This window comes from Macaca fascicularis, chromosome 4, assembly GCF_037993035.2.
Source record: "Macaca fascicularis isolate 582-1 chromosome 4, T2T-MFA8v1.1".
In the NCBI taxonomy this organism is placed as follows: Eukaryota; Metazoa; Chordata; class Mammalia; order Primates; family Cercopithecidae; genus Macaca; species Macaca fascicularis.
This window is the reverse complement of record NC_088378.1, coordinates 53,196,721-53,212,271: the sequence shown is the minus strand read 5'-3', so window position 1 is coordinate 53,212,271 and position 15,551 is coordinate 53,196,721. Positions and strand designations below refer to the sequence as shown.

The 15,551-nt window shown below is 37.0% G+C and overlaps 1 pseudogene; it reads left to right on the top strand.

Moving 5' to 3' along the window:
- The first annotated feature begins 1,567 nt into the window (after positions 1-1,567).
- On the top strand, positions 1,568-3,983 carry LOC135970404 (zinc finger protein 131-like; annotated as a pseudogene).
- The last annotated feature ends 11,568 nt before the right edge of the window (positions 3,984-15,551 follow it).

Sequence of the window (15,551 nt, the reverse complement as noted above, 5' to 3'; positions counted from 1 at the left end):
AATAAACTAGGTATTGAAAGAACATACCTCAAAATAATAAGAATCATATATGACAAACCCACAGCCAAAATCACACTGAATGGGCAAAAGCTGTAAGCACTCCCCTTGAAAACAGGCACAAGGCAAGGATGCCCTTTCTCACCACCCCCATTCAACATTGTATTGGAATTTCTGGCCAGAGCAATCAATCAAGAGAAAGAAATAAAGGCATTCAAATAGAAAGAGAGGAAGTCAAACTATCTCTGTTTGCAGATGACATGATCCTATATCTACAAAATTCCATCATCTCAGCCCAAAAGCTTCTTAAGTTGATAAGCAAGTATAGCAAAGCCTCAGGATACAGAATCAATGTGCAAAAATTGCTAACTTTCCTGCACACCATCAACAGTTAAGCTGACAGCCAAATCACAAACAAATCACGTCACAATTACAGCTAACAAGGGAAGTGAAAGATCTCTACAAGAAGAGCTACAAACCACTGCTCAAAGAAATTAGTGGTACTGTGGCCACCCAGGTGTCCAACTGAGCACACATGCACCAGAAACGCCAGAGAAGAGGGAGAACCCTGGTTCTTGTAGGGAAATAGAGGGGTAGGGAATGTTGTGGGGTACATTATGTCCTGAGAAGGGAAAGCATGGAATGAGAGGCTTTGAGGAGAGGAAGTGATAGGGACAGGAGGCAGAGAAATACTGGGTAGAAAAGGATGGGTCCTTGGTAAGAGTCCCACCCTGAAGCCTGGAACAGCACCCCAAATTGAGAACATGCATTCCTGTTTTTGGGATCAAATGTTGCCTTTTCCAAAACCACCCATGACCTGCCCTGCCCTCAAACCTGTGCCCATAAAATCCCCCAGCCAGAGTGGAGAAGAGGAGAATCTGCTGGACATCGGAGACTACGGTTTGACCTCAGAGAGAAGCGGCTTGACTTCAGAGGGATGATTTGACAGCATTGCTTTGGAGAGGAGTCCAGTCCTCTCTGGAAAATCATCTTCTCACTCCATTCGCTTTTCACATCCCCTTCCCACTGAGAGCCAGTTTTATCAGGAAGAAAAATCCTCTGTATTCACCTTTCTTCAATTTGCTCAGATGACCTGATTTTTCCTGGATGCCAAACAAGAGCTCAGGTGCCACGGGTGTGGATGATAGCTGTCACAATGACCCTCTGCCCTTGCTGGTGGAGAGCAACCATCTTATGTGAAAAGGCAAAGGCCCCACTGAGGTGTTATACCATGAATGGCAAAGCTAAAAGAGCACCGTAACATATGCCCTCAGAGGCTTTGGGGGTGGCAGGTACGCCACCCTAGATGGTACTGTTGGGGCTGCACAGAATTTTGCTCCTGCCAGCACCCAAAAGCACTCATCCCAGCTCCTGCAAAAGCTCACCTGCATGCTTCCTCCTCTAAGGGGTTGAGCACAACAGGTTTGAGTGAGTGAAGTTAGTCCTAGCCGGTCCCAAAGAGGCCAGCTAGCCCCAGGACCCACACTCTAGTTCCTGTCTGCAAAAATGTCAGGGAAAATTTACTGCCTCAGAAGGAGGACAGACCATGGACTAGGGCAACCTGATGGCCATGGAGGTTGAAGAGAGGATGAAATGCCTTCAAAAGTTTCCTGAAATCATAAGATGATCCTCGACTGACTGACTGAATAAAAAGCAAGATCAGGACTGGTTTACTGACATTATCCTGATTGTCAATAGACACCATTTTAAGGATCACAAGTCTCTTTTGACTGCTTGCAGTAAGTTCTATAAATTCTTTCAATTTACTCAGAAACCTTTGGTGGAGACAGAAGGTGTTGGTAAAATGACCTTTTGTAATTTAATTCAGTTCACATATACAGCAAAATAATTGATACAGGAGAAGAAGTCAATGATGTATGGAAAGCAGCAGAGTTCTACAAATGCTAGAAGTTATCGATAGGGACAGGAGGCAGGGGAATTCTGGGTAAAGGAGGGCAGGTCCCTGACAAGGGTCCCACACTCAAGCCTGTGACAGCAGTCCAAAGTGAGAGCATGCCTTCCTGTTTTCCCACTCGAATGTTGTCTTTTCCAAAGTCAACCATGCCCTGCCCCACCCCCATCCTGTGTGTATAAAAACCCCAGGCTCCACTAGCTGAGAGCAGAGAAGAGAAGAAGCAGGTGGACGCCAGAGACTGGTTTGACATCAGAGAGAAGCAGCTTGACTTCAGAGGGATGGCTTCATGGCTTTGCTTTAGAGAGGAATCCAGCCGGGGATGGAGGGTCCAGCCAGGGATGCAGTCCACAGGACCCACATGGAGTTTTGCTCCTGCCAGCACCCAAAAGCACTTGCCCTGTCTCCTGCACTCGCTCATCTGCATGCTCCCTCCCGTGGCAGGTTGAGTGCAACAGGTTCCAATGAGTAGAGTTTGCCCTAGCTGGTGCCGAAGTGGCCGGCTAGCCCCAGCACCTGCACACCAGTTCCCACCCATGAAGGGGTCAGGCAAAATTTCCTGCTTCATTATGAAAGCCCTTGAAGTCAGGAACAAAGAAAACTCAACTCCATTAGAGGAAAATCCCATAGGGAAAAAGGTGGCCCAAAAAAAGGAAGATCGCAGCAACTTCAAATGTTATCACAGAAGCATTGCCATCTGCAGAATCAGAACCTATTGAAATTGAGGTAGAGATTGTTGAAGGCACAATTGAAATGGAAGATGAAGGTATCAAAACATTAGAGGAAGTGGATTCTGCCAAGCATCCATAAAGTACATACAGAACACAAGTTTCTCTAAAGATTCTGCTCTAGCACTCTTGGCAGATATTACCAGCAAGTATCACCAAAGTGACAGAAAAAGGCAGATTAAAGAAGATGGCCATGCATCTGACCCCGTAAGCATACAGGTAGAAAGTATTGAAACTGTGGAACTTCAGTTGTCACATGTGAAGGACTTGTTCCATTGTGAGAAATGTAATGGTTCATTTAATTGTTTTATCATTTGAAGGAATACATGAAATCACACTCATCTAAGAGTTTCAAGTGTGAAATATGCAATGAAAGGTATGCACATGGAAACAGCACCTAAATTGTTACCACCTTGAAGAAGGTGGAGTCACTAAGAAGCAAAGAACTGGGAAAAAAGTGTATGTATGTCAGTACTGTGAGAAGCAGTTTGACTGTTTTGGAAATCTTAAAGAACATCTTAGAAAAATATACAGGTGAACAACCTTTTGAGTGTCCAAATTATCATGAAAGATTTGCTAGAAATAGCACCCTCAAATGTCACCTCACTGCATGCCAAACTGGAGTAGGGGCAAAAAGGAAGAAAGAAGCTCTGTGAATGCCACGTCTGTAACAGTGTGTTTAACAGCTGGGCCCAGTTCAAAGATCACTTCATAATACAAATTGGATGTAAACCCAACCATTGTTCTTTATGTGACTTGCGGTTAATGCAAGGAAATAAATTAATGAGGTACCTCAGTGATACAATATTTCAGAGTATCTAGTAATGGAAGAAGTTCTTTCAGTAGGAACTTACATGCAAAGTGAACCTGTGACATCAATGACTATTATAGAACAAATTAGGAAGGTGTGTGTGCTACCATTGCTTCAGGTCCAGGTGGATTCAGCACAAGTGACTGTAGAACACATCCATCCAGATGTGCTCCAGGACAGCCAGGTACTTGGTTCATACCTGAGTGTGCTTCCAGAGCAGGTCCAAATAAGTTATCTAGAAGTGGGTCGAATTCAGACTGAAGAAGGTACTGAAGTACATGTAGAGAAGCTTCATGTTGAATGGATAAATCAGATGCCAGTGGAAGTACAAACTGAACTTCTAGAAGCAGACTTGGACCATGTGACCCCAGAAATCTATGACCCAAGAGGAGGGAGAACCTAGCCAACTAGACGCTGTTCAGGCTGCCAGGGAAGATCACGAAGATGCTGAGGATTAGAGAGCAAGCCAACGGTGGATTCTGAAGCTGAAAAGGCAGAGAATGAGGACAGAACAGCTATGCCGGTTTTAGAGTGAAATTACACATGAATATATTTTTAAATGTACTTGGGTTTTTGAATGTATTATGGGCAGTATGACTGTCCTTAAGCTAACAGATAAGTGGACCAAAGTTAAGCTATTTGTTGTTGTGCTGAATTTTTTTTTTTGAAACAAATTAATTCCCCTCCCCAGGCCCAATGCAACAGAGTAGGGATCTGTTCCATAAATTAAGCGGAGTTTTGAGAAGTACATTTCTAGGTGGATTATATTCTTATTACATAGCTTCATATGACTGTATCTATTTTCATTGCAGTAAAAATTTTCCCTTTTCTATTTACCAGGTCATGTTTTCTTCAAATTTCTTTCATATTGTAAAATAAAACTTAAATCATTAGAATACAAGTTTATGTATTCTAACGCATGCTAGTAAATTGAATATATAGGAAACACAAGTCTGCATGATGAACATTGCATTGTTACTGTGCAGTTAAATTTTGACTTTCTTTAGCTTGAACAAACTTTCTTGTCTATCCCAGTAGTCACAGATGCCATCTCTGCAACACAGAGAGGAATGGTGATAAAATTTCGAGAATGTGAAGAAAAAAATCCACACCCATGTGCCATTTCAAAACCAGCTAAACTTCTGTAAAACATCTCCAGTTTTTCAAAGTTTGTGTTGTAAGGAGGAATGTAGCCAATGCTATAATACTTTATATTTTTGCTTATAATGACAACCACGAGTTCTTTTTCACTTAAGTTATGACAAGAAATTTTATTTAGAGGCAGTTGCAGTGCCAATTTCAATTGGGAAAATTTATTTACCTCTGTGGCAAACTTTATTTTGATGAAAAGTTGCACTAGTATTTTACTACCAAATGAAAAAAAGATGAGCATCATTTAAAAATTAATGTATTTAAAATAAAGTACAGGGAAAAACATGTATGTAATTATCAGGATTTTTTAAATGGAATCTTTTCCACCAATCCTTAATGTAAAGATCTTGTGCTATAACTTTTAAAGCCATACAAATAAGAGTGCTTAATTGTGGACTTAATAATAAATGTGTAAATATTTTGAATCAGTATTACTTGGAAAATAAAGTATCTCTCTCTTTCTCTCTCTCACTCTCTCTCTCTCTCTCTCACACACACACACACACACACACACACACACACACACACACACACACACAGAGAGAAATTAGAGATGACCAAACAAATGGGAAAACATTCCATACTCATGGGTAGGAAGAATTTTAATTGTTAAAAGGGCCATACTGCCCAAAGCAATTTATATCTACAATGCTGTTCTTATTAAACTGCTATTGACATTCTTCACAGAGGTAGAAAAAAAAATTTTAAATTTATATGGAACCTAAAAAGAGCTTGAATATCCAAGGCAATCCTAAGCAAAAAGAACAAAGCTGGAGACATCATACTACCTATCTTCAAACTACACTGTGCTGCTACAGTAACCAAATAGCATGGTACTGGTACATAACAGACACCTAGAGCAATGGAACAGAATAGAGAACCCAGAAATAAGACCACAGACCTACAACTATCTGATATTTAACAAACCTTTAGAGAACAAGCAATGGGGAAATAATTCCGTACTCAATAAATGGTTGTGTGATAACTGGCTAGTCATAAGCAGAAAAGTAAAACTGGACCCCTTCCTTAAAACATACACAAAAATTAACTCAAGATGGATTAAAGACTTATGCATAAAACCTAAAACTATGAAAACCCTGGAAGACAATCTAGGCAATGCCATTTAGGACATACACATGTCCAAAGATTTTATGATGAAGAAGCCAAAAGCAATTGCAATGAAAGCAAAAATTGACAAAAAACTATCAACAGAGTATAAAACCTACAGAATAGGAGAAATTTTTTGCAAACTATGCAACTGAAAAAAGTCTAGTATCTAACATCTATAAGGAACTTAAATAAATTTACAAGATTAAAAGAACATGAACAGATACTTTTCAAAAGAAGACATACATGCGGCCAAGAAGCATGTTAAAAAAAGCTCAACATCACTGATCATTAGAGAAATGCAAATCAAAACTACTGGTTGATACCATCTCACACCAGTCAGAATGGCAACTATTAAAAAGTGAAAAAATAACAGATGCTGGCGAGATTGCAGAGAAAAAGAATGCTGATACACTGTTGTGAGAGTGCAAGTTAGTTCAACCATTGTGGATGACAGTGTGGCAATTCCTCAAAGACCTAAAGACAGGAATAACATTCTACTCAGTAATCCCATTACTGGGTATGTACACAAAGGAACATATGATCCATGTGTTGTAAAGACACATGCACACATATGTTCATTGTAGCAATATTCACAATAGCAAAGACATGGAATCAACCTAAATGCCCATCAAGGTTAGACTAGATTAAAAAAATGTGGTACATATACCCCATGGAATACTATGCAGTCATAATAAAGCATGAGGTCATATCCTTTGGGGGGCATGGATGCAGCTGGAGGCCATTATCCTTAGCAAACTAATGCAGAAACAGAAAATCAAGTACCACATTTTCTCACTTATAAGTGGGAGCTAAATGATGAAAACACATGGACATACAGAGGGTAGCAACAAACACTGGGGCTATTGGGGGTGTAGGGTGAGAGGAAGGAGAGGATAAAAAACAACTAATGGATACTAGGCTTAATAACAGGGTGACGAAATAATCTGTAAAACCAACCCCATGACACATGTTTACCTATATAACAAATCTGTGCATCCTGTACATGTACCCCTGAATTTAAAATAAAAGTTAAAAAATAAACTCTTATGCATATGTAATGTATAATAGTATAATAGAATATTATTCAACCTTAAAAAGGAGATGATTCTTTCATTTGCCAGAACATGGATGAACCTAGAAGAATAAACCAGACACACGGAGAAAAATACTGCATGATTTTACTTATATGTACAATCTTACAAAATAGAGTCAAATATATAAAGATAGAACATTAAACCACATTTGGGGGTTTGGGGGAAAAAAAGGGAGAAGTAGGTCAAATGATACAAAGTAGAAGCTATGTAGGATGAACAAGTCCGGAGATTAATGTAAAACATGATGACTCTGGTTAATAACAATGTATTGTATTAGAGATATTTGCTAAATGAGTAGATTATAGCTGCTCTTGTCATAGGGGAGGAAAAATAGTTAACTATTTGAAAAGAAGAGCATGTTAATATGGTCTACTCTAGTAAAGATTTAATATATATAAATGTATGTTATTTATTATGTTGTAGCCCTTAAATATGCATGATAACATTGAGTTAAAAATAAAAAGATAATGTTTAGAGGTGAGTATCATTAGCACCTCCCACCTCAAGTACCTGAGAAGAGTCCTTCTGGGGTGACCTTCATCTGTAGCCTGCTACAGCTGGCAGCTTTAGTTTTACCTTTTGGGGCAACCCCTCAGGAAGGTTCTATTTGTAATTCTAAGTATTGGCAGCAGTTGGTGCCCTGGTCTACATACTAGTAGATGCCTAGAAACTCTCAACCAACCCATGACTAACAGCATGAAATTTCTTGGCTTTGGTTTGGCTGTATCCTCAACCAAATCTCTCCTTGAATTTTAGCTTCCATAATTCCACATGTGGTGGGAGGGACCTGGTGGGAGATAACTGAATCATGGGGGCAGTTTCCCCCATACTGTTCTCATGGTAATGAATAAGTGTCACAACCTCTGATGGTTTTATAAGGGGAAACCCCTTTTACTTGGTTCTCATTCTCTTTTGTCTGTCACCATATAAGATATGCCTTTCACCTTGCATCATGATTGTGAGACTTCCCCAGTCATGTGGAACTGTGAATCCATTAAACCTCTTTTTCTTTATAAATTACCCGGTCTTTGGTATGTCTTTATCAACATGATGGAAACAGATTAATACATATTTTATCTCAACAATTTCTCTCATTGCAAGAGCAGAACATCCCTTTTTTGCCTTAAGGTTAACCCAGGCTTTCATGCTCTGAATTTCATCACTTATCCTCTGCTCCAGAACCAACACCTCACTTCATGTGACATTTAATCTTCTGTAAGTATTTTCAACCCTGTTTGCTTCCTTCCCTGCAGTTTGTAGTTCATTCACTTCTCTCTCTGAAGTGCTGCCTGAATGCTATCCTATCCCACCCCCTGCCAGTAAAGGCCAAGAGCTTCTGCTTTTTGTCTTCATGCTCTGGCTTCAAAACTCACTCCCTCTCAATTCCCACCACTTCACTAATGATCTCATGGAGACTGAATCTGGTTTTTAGTTAGAATGTGTTTTAGAATAATATCTCAGTGGCCTTTGATGCCACTAAAAATATCCTCTTTTGAAACTTCTCTTTGATTTTCCATGACACTACTCTCACCTGGTTGCCTCTCTTCACTCTCACCATTCCTTCTCAGGCTTTATACATTTTTCTACTGCAATTTTATATACCTGCCCAAGATTGGAGCTCAGGCAACTTTCCATTCTCAGGCTATAATGTGTGCTGGAGAACCCACTGCGTCGTTGGTTTTGTGATAGTATCTTAGCATGTGAGAGAGAGCCAAAAGGGAATTTCTAGCCAATACCTCACTCCTCAGTGTTAGTGTGTCATTATATGTCATTATATATATTAGTGTGACATATATGTCATTAGTCAGACACCTATACCTGAATACCAAAATAAAACAAAAACAATAAAAATAAAAACCAGGAACTCTTATGCCATATATTTAAGTAATTAATTACATGAAATGGACTGCCTTAGTCATTATCACTGGATATAGCCAAGTAGAATGTAGGCAACCATGACTTGGGAAAATTACAGAGAAGATCCAAATATTGAATGTTGAATTAGATCTCATTTAAGGTCTCATAAAACCTGAGATATGATGAATCAAATAATATTTAAGTGGATATGGCAAGGCATTTGGTTTCCACAGATTTCTTTTTATTAATCCTCTGAACAAACCAGTAATTTAAGTATGATGTTTGTTTTTGCATGATTTAAAGGGATCCAACAGTTAATGTATTTGTCCTATAATTACATACAGAATGCAGATGGCAGAGCTGGGATTTGGATATTATATCTTTGATCCCAAACACCATACCTTTTACACCAAGATGATCCTTTGGTATGTATACATGTTATTTCTTCAACAGGATTGTTGTCTTTTTGAGGGTGAACATGGATTTTCAAAAAATTCTCCAGAATACCTAGTCCATCAAATAAGTGCACAGGCAGATCTAGGTTTCATGGGGACTAAAGCTCATAAAATATTTGGGGTGCTCTGTTTGAAAAAAAAAATAGAAAATCATGAGCATACCTTCTAAGGCTTTGTTTGACAGGGATCAGTATACTTAGGGGTCCTGAAACCTAATCTTAACTAAATGTGTCACAGGACTGAAAACTTGCTACCTAAACACAGTTGTCTCCATCGTAAATCATTTCAGACAAACAGCAGAAAATCTATTTACTATTCAGAATTACTAAAATAAAATTTTCAGCTGTTTCTGATCAGGGACATGGTACTCTGATGGTTTCTGAAAGAACCAGCCTATTCATCTAAAAGCTGAATTCTGTCATTTAACAAGATAGATTTATATCTTTTAAAATTTTTGCATGGGGTTGTAAGGGATAGCCTGCTCATTAGACAGATGTATTTGCTAGATGTATTAACTTCTTAATGCTTCTTCTCCATCTCAGACAGACTTTTAGAAACCCAGGTAATGAAAGATTTGATCACGGTGTTAGCTGAAATGGCATGACAGATAAATTCGGTACAAAACAAAGAAGTAATTAAGAAGCTAGCATTTTCAAGACTGTTGTGTGGAATTATGTGCTTGGGCATCCTTGTTTAACATCACGGCTTGATCTTGACCAATATGAAATTGCTTTCTCTTCTCTTGAGTTCTGATTCAAAGTCACCCTGAAGCATAGCAACAAATTTTAACTCTAGATGATTCACTTCCTCAACAGTATGAGGTTGTTCTAGTCATTACTTTTAAGTAAGAGAATACATGAAATAATAAATGAAATAATACCATCATTTATATTTTAGTCTTCAGGGACATGGCGGATTGATGATTTACCTCCTTGAAGTCTAACTTCAAATATAGGAGGCTAAAAAACTTTGAGTAAGTTTCAAGCATTGTTTTAAGCAGGGAGAAAACCAACCTAGTATCTTTGTTCCAGAGAGGTATAGAAACTCTTCCATTTATGATGACTAATGATTAAGTGAGCTACCTGTGCTTGTTGAAAGCTGAATAATGCTGGAGGAATTCAAACAAGCTAGACACTCGGCCTATGTGCTACAGCAAACATCGGGTAGATTTAGTTGAATACTTGTCTAAGCTACTTTTAAATTTAGGAAGCAGGTTTAAATAATAAATACCATTCCATGCTAAAAGACACTGTTTTGATTTTATAAAAATAAAAAAAGCAAGAAGGAAACTTTGATGAGATTACATTTTCCTGTTTGCTTTTCTCATTGTGTCAATACTGTACCAGTATATAGAAAATAAATTGATGAAGCCTGTTAGCTGAGAGAATAATTGATCCTAAGGTATGTTTCAAGACAACAAACAGTTTTAGTTCTTTGGAGCTGCATGCACAGCCAAGTGCTCCATTCAGAAATTTCCTTTCATGTTTGCCCTTGAAGCTGTTCTTTAAGCCACAGCACACACACACAAAAAGAATAGCTATAATTTAAGACATAAATAATCAATGCAGTGAAACAAAGAGTATGGCTGAGTGACAAACAGAGAGCCAAAAGTTGACTAGTTGTTAATGCTGATCTAAAACAAAGAGATTCATAAAGCAAAATGGGTTCTCATTGTATTTTCTATCACCTAGTTTTAGTAAATTTCTGCTTTAAGTAGCTGAATATTGCCATTTTTTTCTGAACAAAGGCTTCTCTCCAAGTGCCTGTGAGGTTTTCATGCATTATGCTTACTAATGGTCCAGAGGTCCTCAGTTTGTCCTAGCAAAGATTACATAGAGTATCTTTTTCATTTTACACTAGCAGCAATTACTTTTATTTAAATAAATAGTGGCTCTTCATTGGTACCCATAGACTGTGATCAAACATACCACCTTTTAACAGCCTTTATTGTCACCTACATGCTGTAAAAAAAGTAGATCAAGCAAAAAGAGCTCCGTTTAAAAAATCATCATATATTCCAAGCATTAACAACGACCATTATATTCACCATGTAGAAGACATTTTTTACTTCATTGCAAACTATTACATTTTTCAACATAATTTCTTTTAAGCCTTAGTGTTAAAGCTGGAAAAAATTGCTGAGTGACATTCTGTTAACTAACGATAATATTTATTATCATTACCGCAACTAATAGTGCTACTGAAATCACAGTGAATATGAAATTATCATTTGCAAATTCTGCACTGCTTTTATTTTTCAGGAGAAAATGCAAATGTGCACACAAAAAAACAGAAGAACTCTGTTATTTGGATGTTTATAGTTCCCTTGAGAGAAAGAGAATAAGAGACATGTTCGTTAGTTTCTTATCATGCCTTTTTTCACACGTAGTGTAGATTTTTCTATTGAGTCAGGCATAAGATTTTCTTGTAAGCATCTGTGTGATCAACTTAGTGAATGACCGTGATTTGGTCCTTATTTATGTATTCATTCAAATAGGTTGTTTATGGTCTCATTAAATTATCCATAAAGAAACTAGAGCATCAGACTGATTTCAATCTAGGGACTATATACACATTTTCTGTTAGAAAAATATTGGATCTTAATATTTTAATAATGATAGTATATATTAGTTATCATTTCTGTGTAATAAGTTATCACAAAACTTAGTGGCTTAAAATAACAACAAGTACTTATATCTCACAGTTTCAGCATATCATGAATTTGAAAGCGACTTGGCTGAGTGGTTCTGGGTCAGGGTCTCTCCTGAGATTGTAGTCAGGTGTTGGCCTGGGCTGCAGTTGTCTGAAGACCTGACTGGGGCCGGATGATCCATTATCGAGGTGGCCCCTTATGGTTAACTGTAACAACTAGGCTACTAAATTAGCATCCCTAGCTTTTAATAAGCTCATCAAAGGCAGCTACCAGTAATGCTTTCCCTGAAGCAACAATCTATTTTATCCTTGAAATAATGTGATATTTATAAACTGATCATTTTGGACCTCCCCTTGTGGCAGTATGACAGAAGAAATTTTCTGAAAATTCTCCAGTTTAAAAAACAAACAAACAAATGAAAAATCAGCTTTTATTTTGAATCAAATGTGCCTTTTAGTTTATTTTTGGTTTAAAAGTAAAAAGTAAAGGAAATTTTGAGGGCATGCCTCTCCATTATCCAAAGGATATAAAAGATTAGTGAACAAAAAGCAATCACAGAAAGCCTCAAGATCACCCTGAGGGCAATTGTTTTTTCTAATGCTACCATCCATTGGGAGATTAAATCCTGTGACAGTTAAAAGTGGAAATGCTGATACAGAAAATTCTTCATTAGTCCACACAACTTTAAGGGGCTAGACTGTTCCCAGCATACAAATGCTCTTAACTTTCAAAAGATGCAAATGCAAATTTTCTTTGGCTCATGCAACCCCAGTTTACACTCATAGATTTTACACATAAAAATATCCAGTTATGAGCTTATTATTAAAGATCACCAAATAAACAAGGAAATAAGCCTCCATGAATAAGAGTTACCAGAAATAATTGCTAATACATTTAAACCCCCAAAGACTAAAGATTAGAATTATCCACTGAATCAACCCAAATGTCCATCAGTGACAGACTGGATTAAGAAAATGTGGCACATATACACCATGGAATACTATGCAGCCATAAAAAACGATGAGTTTGTGTCCTTTGTAGGGACATGGATGCAGCTGGAAACCATCATTCTTAGCAAACTATCACAAGAACACAAAACCAAACACCACATGTTCTCACTCATAGGTGGGAACTGAACAATGAGATCACTTGGACTTGGGAAGGGGAACATCACACACCAGGGCCTATCATGGGAAGGGGGGAAGGGGGAGGGATTACATTGGGAGTTATACCTGATGTAAATGACGAGTTGATGGGTGCTGATGAGTTGATGGTTGCAGCACACCAACATGGCACAAGTATACATATGTAACAAACCTGCACGTTATGCACATGTACCCTAGAACTCAAAGTATAATAATAAAATTAAAAAAAAGAATATAAAATAGTTGTAAAAGAGATATTTAAAGAAATAGTAGGAAATCATAAAAATGAGCAAATGCTAACAAGCTATCAAATATTATCAGATACAATTGAAAAGGTTCTTTTAGTCAAAAGGTATATCATTTTGATATGTGTGTGTCTCTAGGTAGCCTCAAGTATAGTAAGGAAAAATGTAAATTGGACTTGATTGTACAAATCAAATACTTTTGTACATCACAGGACATTATGAAGAAATTGAAAAGATAACCTGCAGAATGAGAGAAAATATTTGCAAATCATATTTCTAATAGGGGATTAATAATCAGGATATAAAAAGATCTCTTATAGCTTGTTATGGTTTGGGTTTGTGTACCTACCCAAATCTCATGTCCAGTTGTAATCCTCAATGTCGGAACGGCGGCCTGGTGGGAGGTGATTGGATCATGAGGCAGATTTTCCCCTTGCTGTTCTCATGATCATGAATTCTCACAAGATCTGGTTGTTTAAAAGTGTGTAACACCTCTCTCTTCTCTCTCTTCCTCCTGCTCTGGCCACGTAAGATGTGCCTGCTTCCCCTTCCACCATGACTGAGTTTTCTAAGGCCTCCTCAGCCATGTTTCCCGTACAGCTTGTAGAACTGTGAGTCAATTAAACCTCTTTTTTTAAAAATAAATTACTCAGTCTCAGGTAGTTATTTGTAGCAGTGTGAACGAATACACTACTGAAAAACAAAGAGACAGACAACCCAATTAAAAACTGGCAAAGTATTTAATGGTATATTTCTTGAAAGAAGATATATGAATGACTCATAGTCACACGAAAAGATGCTCAACAATACTAACCATTAGCAAATTGAAAATCAAAAGTATAATGAGATGCCACTTTGCAACGACTGGCATGGCTATAATTTTCTTTAAAAAAGAAAATAAAAAGTGTTGGCAAGGATGTGGAGAAATTGAAATCCTTGTATATGGCTGTACAATGTAAATGGTGCAGCCTCCATGGAAAATAGTTGGTGGTCCTTCAAAACGCTAAACATGGGATTGTCATATGACTCATCAAATCCACTCCTAGGTAGGTACATAGAAGAATTGAAAACAGGGACTCAAACAGATATTTGTATACCAGTATTCATTGCAACATTGTTGACAATAACCAAAAGATGAAAACAAACCAGGTGTCTATCAACTATGAAAGGGTAACAAAATGTGGCATATAGAACCATAAAAAGTAATAAAGTTCTGAAACATGCTACAACATGGATGAAACTTGAAAACATTGTGCTAAGTGAAATAAGTCTATCACAAAAGGACATATATGTATGATTCCACTTATATGAAATACTAGAATAGGCAAATTTGTCAGACATAAAGTAGATAAATGGTTATGGGAACTGGGACAGAGAAAGTAGATAAAAGGTTATGGGGACTGGGACAAAGGGGAATATGTAATTGTTGCTAATGGTCATAGAGTTTCTGTTTGGGGTGATAAAAAAGTTTTGTAAAGAGGTAGTGTTGATAGTTGCACAACATTGTGAATGCAATTAATACCCTTGAATCATATACATATATGTGATATATATATATATATATATAGTTAAAATGGCTAATTTTATTTTATATATATTTTACTAAAATAAAAAAATTGGCAAAAATGGATAATAGTACAGAAAGAAGAGGACAGATCTTTACTACTGGGAGACATCAATCTACTTCTCTCCACTATTGATAAACATAGTTTCTCATTATGGATAGAACCAGTGGTCAAAAATCAGTAAAGACAAAAATGTTAATGGCATAGATAGCAAGCTTTTAAAAATTATTTTAAAACACAGCACCTCCCGATTTAGAGAACATAGTAGAACATATATAGAAACTGACCACAAATCCAGCCAAAAGCAGATCTTAGTAACTTATATAAAGTTATTATTATACAGACTACATTATCTGATATTTATGCAATGAAGTTAAAAGTAAAAAATAAAATTAAGAAAGCATACACAATTTCAAATAATTTATGGTGAAAATAGAAATCATAATGAAAACCATAATTACTTATAACAACTATACCTAAAAATATTACATGTAAAACATATGGGATGATATGAAAAGGCTTCTTAAAGGGAAATTTATAATTGCAGATGCTTATGTTAGAAGAGAAACATAATCCATCTTAAGAAGTTAGAAAAAGAATAATTGAATAAATCCAAAAAGGAGAAAAGATAGTGACAACAAAGACAGAGCATAGATTAATATAATAGAAAATAAAGGAATAATGAAAATGAAGCTGAGCTGAGTAGTATAATGAAATAGCTTAGTTTCTAGTCAATAATAATCAGTAAATAATCAATAATAATAAAGATCAGTCAATAATAAAGCAGTCTCGGATGCTCAATATTATGAACAAAAAGGAGAGCATAT